This window comes from Podarcis raffonei, chromosome 2, assembly GCF_027172205.1.
Source record: "Podarcis raffonei isolate rPodRaf1 chromosome 2, rPodRaf1.pri, whole genome shotgun sequence".
NCBI lineage: Eukaryota > Metazoa > Chordata > Lepidosauria > Squamata > Lacertidae > Podarcis > Podarcis raffonei.
Window position 1 is genome coordinate 20,538,929 of NC_070603.1, and position 7,783 is coordinate 20,546,711.

At 48.6% G+C, this 7,783-nt stretch overlaps 1 non-coding gene across 1 annotated transcript; it reads left to right on the forward strand.

The window, feature by feature from the left end:
• The first annotated feature begins 582 nt into the window (after positions 1-582).
• Positions 583-654, forward strand: TRNAT-CGU (transfer RNA threonine (anticodon CGU)). Its single transcript has one exon. It is a non-coding gene; the product is annotated as a tRNA-Thr (tRNA).
• The last annotated feature ends 7,129 nt before the right edge of the window (positions 655-7,783 follow it).

Below are 7,783 nucleotides of genomic sequence, written 5' to 3' on the forward strand. Positions count from 1 at the left end.
GCCGAGTCCATCCTGAAACTTTGATGTTGCCTGGATTCGAAATTCCGAGCGCCCAAAAAATAAAAAAGAGAGACCTGGCGGGTGCAGCTTGCATACCATCTAATCAGCATGGCCCTTCAAAACATGAATTGCACACTAATTTTATTTTTGCATGGGAAGGGAATCAGCATTGCCCTTCAAAACATGAATTGCACGCTAATTTTATTTTTGCATGGGAAGAGAAAGATGCACCGGAGCTGCTCCCCTTTGCACGCCGGTTCGCGTGCAGCCCATTTTTGGAGCAACTGGTGCTCCGCAAGCGCTTGCAAATGAATGGGGAGGCGTGTTGCAATGGGTGGGGTGAGCGTGTGTGTCGAGCTGCGCGTGCATAAAGACCGCGAAGCTCGCCCGCCGTAGGCGCCGGGCGCGGCGCTTGCAAAAACCCTTTTCGTTTCGGCAAGGCGATCGAGCCTTGCCCTTTCCTTGCAACAGAAGACGCTGGAACGGGGCGCGCGAGGCGGATGGAACGTTCAGCCGCGCAGGCAGCACGCGAACCCGGAACCTCCCTTCCACTGGCTGCTTTTCCCTGCTGCTAGCCCGTCAGGCGCGGTGGCCAAGTGGTAAGGCGTCGGTCTCGTAAACCGAAGATCGCGGGTTCGAACCCCGTCCGTGCCTCGGAATTTGGGACTTTAAGCTGGCGTGCACGGCTTGCAAAACAAGGGTGATGGAAACGGGAGTCCCTTTCGCGAGCCGCTTTTTGTTTTGCCAGCCTCGCCTTTCCTGGAGTTTCCTCCGCCCGCCCCCACTCTCGCTTTTGAAGTGGGCGAGGGAGGAGGGGGAAGGGCTAGCATTGCCACCCTGTTCTCCCTCCCCCCCCCTTGGCTGCTCCTCCCTGGGGAGGCGCTCAGCAAGGCCCCTCCATTGCACAGGGAAGCAGGGCTGCAATAATAATAATAATAATTTATTATTTATACCCCGCCCATCTGGCTGAGTTTCCCCAGCCACTCTGGGCGGCTCCCAATCAAGTGTACAGTACAGCGCAGGCCAGCACAGAGATCAGTTGGCTGCAGTTTCCCCACTGTGGCGAGATGTACTGCATTTCAATTATTTCTGAATTTGCATTTAAATAATTCAGGATTTCTATTTCTGTACAACAGTATCTATCTATCATCTACAACTTTCTATTTAATGCTGTACTGTTGAGTTTACAACAGTAAAACATTAAAAACTTCCCTAAACAAAAAAACTTCCCTGCAAAAGATTGCTGCAGCTGCAAAAGACCGCTGCAGGCGTGCCACGTTCGGAAGGCTAGTTAGGGAGCCGCGTTAGGAGCCTTTGCTGCAGCCCACGCACGGCGGAGCGCGAATGGGAAATGGCGTTGCTGCGGAGGAGAGGCCCACGCGCGGAGCCACATGCATGCAGACAGACCTCGCGCAGCAAAGGAGAGAGAGGCCATGCAACTCCCTCGAGGGGCGTTGTAATAAAAAAAAACCAACAAAGATCCTGGTGGCACCGGGATCTTTTCTTTAAAAACAAACAAACGCGTGCAGCATTCCCACCAGAACAAAAAATAAATAATAATAATACTTCAATCGCTGCGTTTGCTGCTTCAGGCTTGGTCTTGCACAGAGAGTGCATGCGACGCAATGCTTTTGCAAGAAACCCGAGACAGGAGGGAGAGCGTCCCCCCTGCTCTTGACGTCATGCGGACTTGTTTATCTGACACATGAATTGAATTTATTTGCGATGGGGGAAATCCTTGGACGTGCGGGGAGGGCTCGTTCCTGAAAGGAGGAGGAAAACCTCGCGCAGAGGAGGAGGGCATTAAGAGGGCGGGCGGGTTTTCGCTCAATAGGACCCCGTCCGCCCGCCCCCGCACGATGGGGAGCATCCTCAAGATTAGGATCCTCGCTAGACGACTCTGCAGTCAGTCCGCGGCAGGAAGCGGGAGCAGGAATTTTTCGCCTCGCGTTCTGCTGGAGCCCTCTGTTTGGGGCGGGGAGGGATGGGGGACTCCCATCCAAGGACTATTAGTTGTAGGTGACCTTGTTTAGCCTGGGAAAGATGTGGATTTTTTAAAAATGGTTTCCAAGACCTGGCCTCTGCATGGATGTTGCAAAAATGGAATCGGGGATTCCAGGAAACCCAGCCAGATGGGTGAATAATAATAATTATTAATAAATAATGATAATTATATATATATGCCGGCCATCTGACTGGTTTGCCACAGCCACTCTGGGCACCTTCCAACAAATTAAACTCGTTAAGCACAGTTGTTGTTTAGTCGTGTCCGACTCTTCGTGACCCCATGGACCAGAGCACGCCAGGCACTCCTGTCTTCCACTGCCTCCCGCCGTTTGTTTGGTCAAACTCATGTTCGTAGCTTCAAGAACACTGTCCAACCATCTCGTCCTCTGTCGTCCCCTTCTCCTTGTACCCAATCTTTCCCAACATCAGGGTCTTTTCCAGGGAGTCTTCTCATGAGGTGGCCAAAGTATTGGAGTCTCAGCTTCAGGATCTGTCCTTCCCATGAGCACTCAGGGCTGATTTCCTTCAGAATGGAGAGGTTTGATCTTCTTGCAGTCCATGGGACTCTCAAGAGTCTCCTCCAGCACCATAATTCAAAAGCACAGTAAAACATCTCAAACATTAAAAACTTCCCTAAACAGGGCTGCCTTCAGATATCTTCTAAAAGTCAGATAGTTGTTTATTTCTTTTACATATGATAGGAGGGTGTTCTACAGTGCAAGCAAGACTACAGTCGCGATTCGCCGCTTCCACGCATGCGCGTGATATCATTTTGATCGTCTGCGCATGCGCGAGCAGCGAAACCCAAAAATATTCATCCCGAAGCTACTGTAACCCGAGGTATGACTGTACTGAGTAAACCCTTGGTGCTGGATCTCAGTGTCCAGGCTGAACGATGGGGCAGAGGCGCTCCTTCAGGTATACAGGTGTAAATTTGCATGCCACCCTATACCCGCAGGTTTCAGGGTGGTTCACAAAATAAAATTACAATAGAAATAATAGTAATAAATCATCCCTTGCACGGCATTTTTATATTTATTTTAAATTGTACTATTGTCACTTTTATTTCCAATATAATAAAATACAATAGAAGAAGCAATAAAAAAAAATACAATTTGACACCATGCAACATTTAGTGCAGCATGTTACAATTGCTACAACAGGCAGAACAATCACGGAGTGGTTTGTCAAGACGCTCAGCAAATTCTGAGTGGTCCGTGGGGAAGAAAGTCGCTATTAAAGTCCCATGCAGCTGGGGGGCGGGGGGAAGTGGCAGCCCTACTGATTTGCATGACATAATTAGGTGTTATTTCACCCTGGATTTTTTTCTTGACTTTTCTCTTCCCTAATGAGTTGGAAGGCGGCAAGGAAGGGCACTTCCACATGTTGTGGCATGCCCTTAGATCAGTTATGTAGAAATCATGTAACATTTCTTATAGATGATACAAGTGCCCAATGGGGTTTTCCATTTGATTTGAATGACTGGTTTTCAGAGAGGCATGGGCTGCCAGTATCCAAACCAAAAGAGGAGGGGGGAAACACAAAATAATTGTGGACACTGTTGTCAGGGTTGTCTAAAGGCCCAACAACCACATGCTCTCTGATGGAGCACCGACTGCTTCTGAACTCATCTCCCCAGTAATGTTTAGGACATGAAACACATGCCAGATGGGTGGGGTAAAGTAAAGGCAAAGGGACCCCTGACCATTAGGTCCAGTCGTGGCCGACTCTGGGGTTGCGGCGCTCATCTCGCTTTATTGGCCGAGGGAGCCGGCATACAGCTTCCGGGTCATGTGGCCAGCATGACTAAGCTGCTTCTGGCGAACCAGAGCAGCGCACGGAAACGCCACTTACCTTCCCGCGGAGCAGTACCTATTTATCTGCTTGCACTTTGAGGTGCTTTCGAACTGCTAGGTTGGCAGGAGCAGGGACCAAGCAACGGGAGCTCACCCTGTCGCGGGGATTCGAACTGCCGACCTTATGATCAGCAAGTCCTCGGCTCTGTGGTTTAACCCATGCGCTGCTCTGGATTGCCAGAAGTGGCTTAGTCATGCTGGCCACATGACCTGGAAGCCGTACGCTGGCTCCCTCGGCCAATAAAGCGAGATGAGCACCGCAACCCCCGAGTCGGCCACGACTGGACCTAATGGTCAGGGGTCCCTTTACCTTTACCTTTACCTTACCATTTGTAACAATATATTTCCCACTCTCCAGTGTTGCCCTAAGAGCATCTCTTCACCTATTGGCTCTGTATTCCATGACATTGCTGAGTGCATGGTTTTTCTCCAACACATGCACCAGTTTCATTGGCTGTCCCATCAGCCAATGCTGAAAGTGTTTGTGCTGGAAGCCTTTATGCTACATGCTTTTTCCTTTTAGGTGTGGTGGTATAAAGGCAAAGGGACCCCTGACCATTAGGTCCAGTCATGGCCGACTCTGGGGTTGGGGCGCTCATCTCGCTTTATTGGCCGAGGGAGCCGGCGTACAGCTTCCGGGTCACGTGGCCAGCATGACTAAGCCGCTTCTGGCGAACCAGAGCAGCACACAGAAATGCCATTTACCTTCCTGCCAGAGCGGTACCTATTTATCTACTTGCACTTTGAGGTGCTTTGGAACTGCTAGGTTGGCAGGAGCCGGGACTGAGCAATGGGAGCTCACCCTGTCGCAGGGATTCGAACCGCCAACCTTCTGATCGACAAGTCCTAGGCTCTGTGGTTTAACCCACAGCGCCACCCGTGTCCCGGTATATCCACATTTAAATCAACTGAGCAAGCAAGTCCCACCCCCTCCACCGCCCATGGCTGCGTTTGACCACAATCTCACCAGCTCCCTTTTTCATTTTTGTTTACAAGCTAATGTTTAGGCCAAAGCTTGGCCCGCGCTGCATTTCCCTCCACGAAATGCAAACTTGCAGTTCAAAAGGGTGACTCGGCAGACAAACAGATCGACCCAAAGAGCAGGCAGCACAGACTTTCTGGACGGAAGCCCAGAACTTGTCTATGATTTCACGTCAAATGTCTCTAGCCTTTCCCTCCTACTACTCCACTGTTGGCTAATGGACAACAGTTTTGCCTGCAGAACTGAGCAAACTCAAAGCTTGTAGGCTTCCAACAGCAGGAGAGGTGTTGGAAATGAATGTAGTCTTAGAAGTAGCCCTGAGATTTTCACAGAATCATGGAATCAGAGTAGGCCTTGAAGTAGCCTTGAAGTCTACTCTACTGCAGAGTTAGTGTCCCCCCAACAGATGGCTTTCCAGTCTTGGTTTGACATCACCAACCCATCCTTTCCTGGTAACTGGTTCCTTGGATGAACTACTCTTTGATGAATTGTTACATCCGCCCTCCCATCCCTCCTGTACTTAAAGCTTTACAGAAATAAGAACTTATATTTTGTGACTTCAGATAATAATTGGCATTATTTCATTTTTACCCCACCCTTCGTTCAAGGGACTCGGAAGAGAAGCATACATGATTGTCACCCCTCCAATTATCCCCATAAGAATCCAGTTAGATTGTAACAAAAAAAAAGCATTTTTGTTAGGGATTGCAGAACAAGACCTGCCAAGAAAAACAAAGAATCTATTTATGTATTCTACAACAGCGGCAAGAGTCTTGATAGCACAAGGATGGAAGAATGAGGAAATCCCAACGAAAGAACAGTGGCAAGAAAAATTGATGAGCTATGCAGAGCTGGCTAAATTGACATACAAACTACGTGATAAGGACAGCTGTGACTTTAAGGAAGAATGGGAACTTTTTACAAATTATCTGAAAAGACAACAAAATGAACTGGACTCCTTGGCAGGTTTTGAAGAAACATACACAAATTTATGTGTATTTATGATAGACAACGCAAGGATATATATATATAATTTTATAACATGCAGAGAATAATATGTGAAGAGAAATCAGAGAGAGGAGCTGAGGGAAGTCCCGGGGGGGCGGGAGGGATGGAAGGGGGAAAAATAATGTATGTGATTATATGGTTTGATAATTTGTTATGTTGAAATTGCTTAATAAAAATATTTTTTTAAAAAAAGAATCCAATTATGTTGGAGAACATCTGGTCAAATGTGACCCAATTGACTTCATGGATCTAAACTGAGATTTGCCCTGAGTCCAAATCCCTTATACTAGTGTGGTGTAGTGGTTAAGAGCGGTAGTCTCGTAATCTGGTGAACCGGGTTCGCGTCTCCGCTCCTCCATAAGCAGCTGCTGGGTGACCTTGGGCTAGTCACACTTCTCTGAAGTCTCTCAGCCCCTCTCACCTCACAGAGTGTTTGTTGTGGGGGAGGAAGGGAAAGGAGAATGTTAGCCGCTTTGAGACTCCTTCGGGTAGTGATAAAGCGGGATATCAAATCCAAACTCCTCCTCTTCTTCTTCTTCTTCTACCACACTGGCATTCTGGACACCTTTGTTCCATTTATTTATTATGTATCCTACCCTTCCTTCAAGGGACGCGGGTGGCGCTGTGGGTTAAACCACAGAGCCTAGGACTTGCCGATCAGAAGGTCGGCGGTTCGAATCCCCGCAACGGGGTGAGCTCCCGTCTTTCGGTCCCAGCTCCTGCCCACCTAGCAGTTTGAAAGCACCCCTAAGTGCAAGTAGATAAATAGGTACCGCTTTATAGCGGGAAGGTAAATGGCGTTCCGTGTGCTGCGCTGGTGCAGGCTCGCCAGAGCAGCTTCGTCACGCTGGCCACGTGACCCGGAAGTGTCTCCGGGCAGCGCTGGCCCCGGCCTCTTAAGTGAGATGGGCGCACAACCCTAGAGTCGGACACGACTGGCCCGTATGGGCAGGGGTACCTTTACCTTTACCTTATCCTTCCTTCATCAAGCTCACGGTGACGTACATGGCTTTCTTCCCATGTTATCTTCACAATAACCTTCTGAGGTGGGTTAGTCTGAGAGGACTGACTGGCCCAAGGTCACACAGTGAGCTTCATGACATGTGTGGGGATTTGAACCCAGGTCTCCCAGGTCCTAGTCTGGCGCGCTAACCACTGCACCACATGTTTCTGACTAAACGTGCTTAGGATTCACTAATAATAATAATAATTTATTATTTATACCCCGCCCATCTGGCTGGGATTCCCCAGCCACTCTGGGTGGCTTCCAGAAAAATATTAAAATACCGTAATACATCAAACATTAAAAGCTTCCCTAAACAGGGCTGCCTTCAGATGTCTTCTAAAAGTCTGGTAGTTGTTGTTCTCTTTGACATCTGGTGGGAGGGCATTCCACAGGGCGGGCGCCACTACCGAGAAGGCCCTCTGCCTGGTTCCCTGTAACCTCACTTCTCGCAGTGAGGGAACCGCCAGAAGGCCCTTGGCGCTGGACCTCAGTGTCTGGGTAGAACGATGGGGGTGGAGACGCTCCTTCAGATTACTGACTACATCAGTTGGGACTTAAGTGATTGTACAGAATGGGCCCAAGACATTTTTCTGCCTCAGGCCAAAAAAAAGTCCCCTCCCACCCATTGTTAGTGGTAAAAAATACACTAAACTAATTATTATTATTATTATTATTATTATTATTATTATTATTTATTTTGTTGTTGTTGTTGTTGTTTTATTTATATCCTGCTCATCTGGACAGCGGTATACTCTGAGCCCCTTACAGCACATAAAAAACGTATCTCTCTACCCTTTAACAACTGCACCAAAATTTGATGTCTAAGGCAAGCTATCCCATATTGCCCAACGATAGGGCTGGACTTGTTGGCATGGCTGATAATGTGTCCTACTGATTTCAGTGTATGGAGCATGCTCCCAAGCA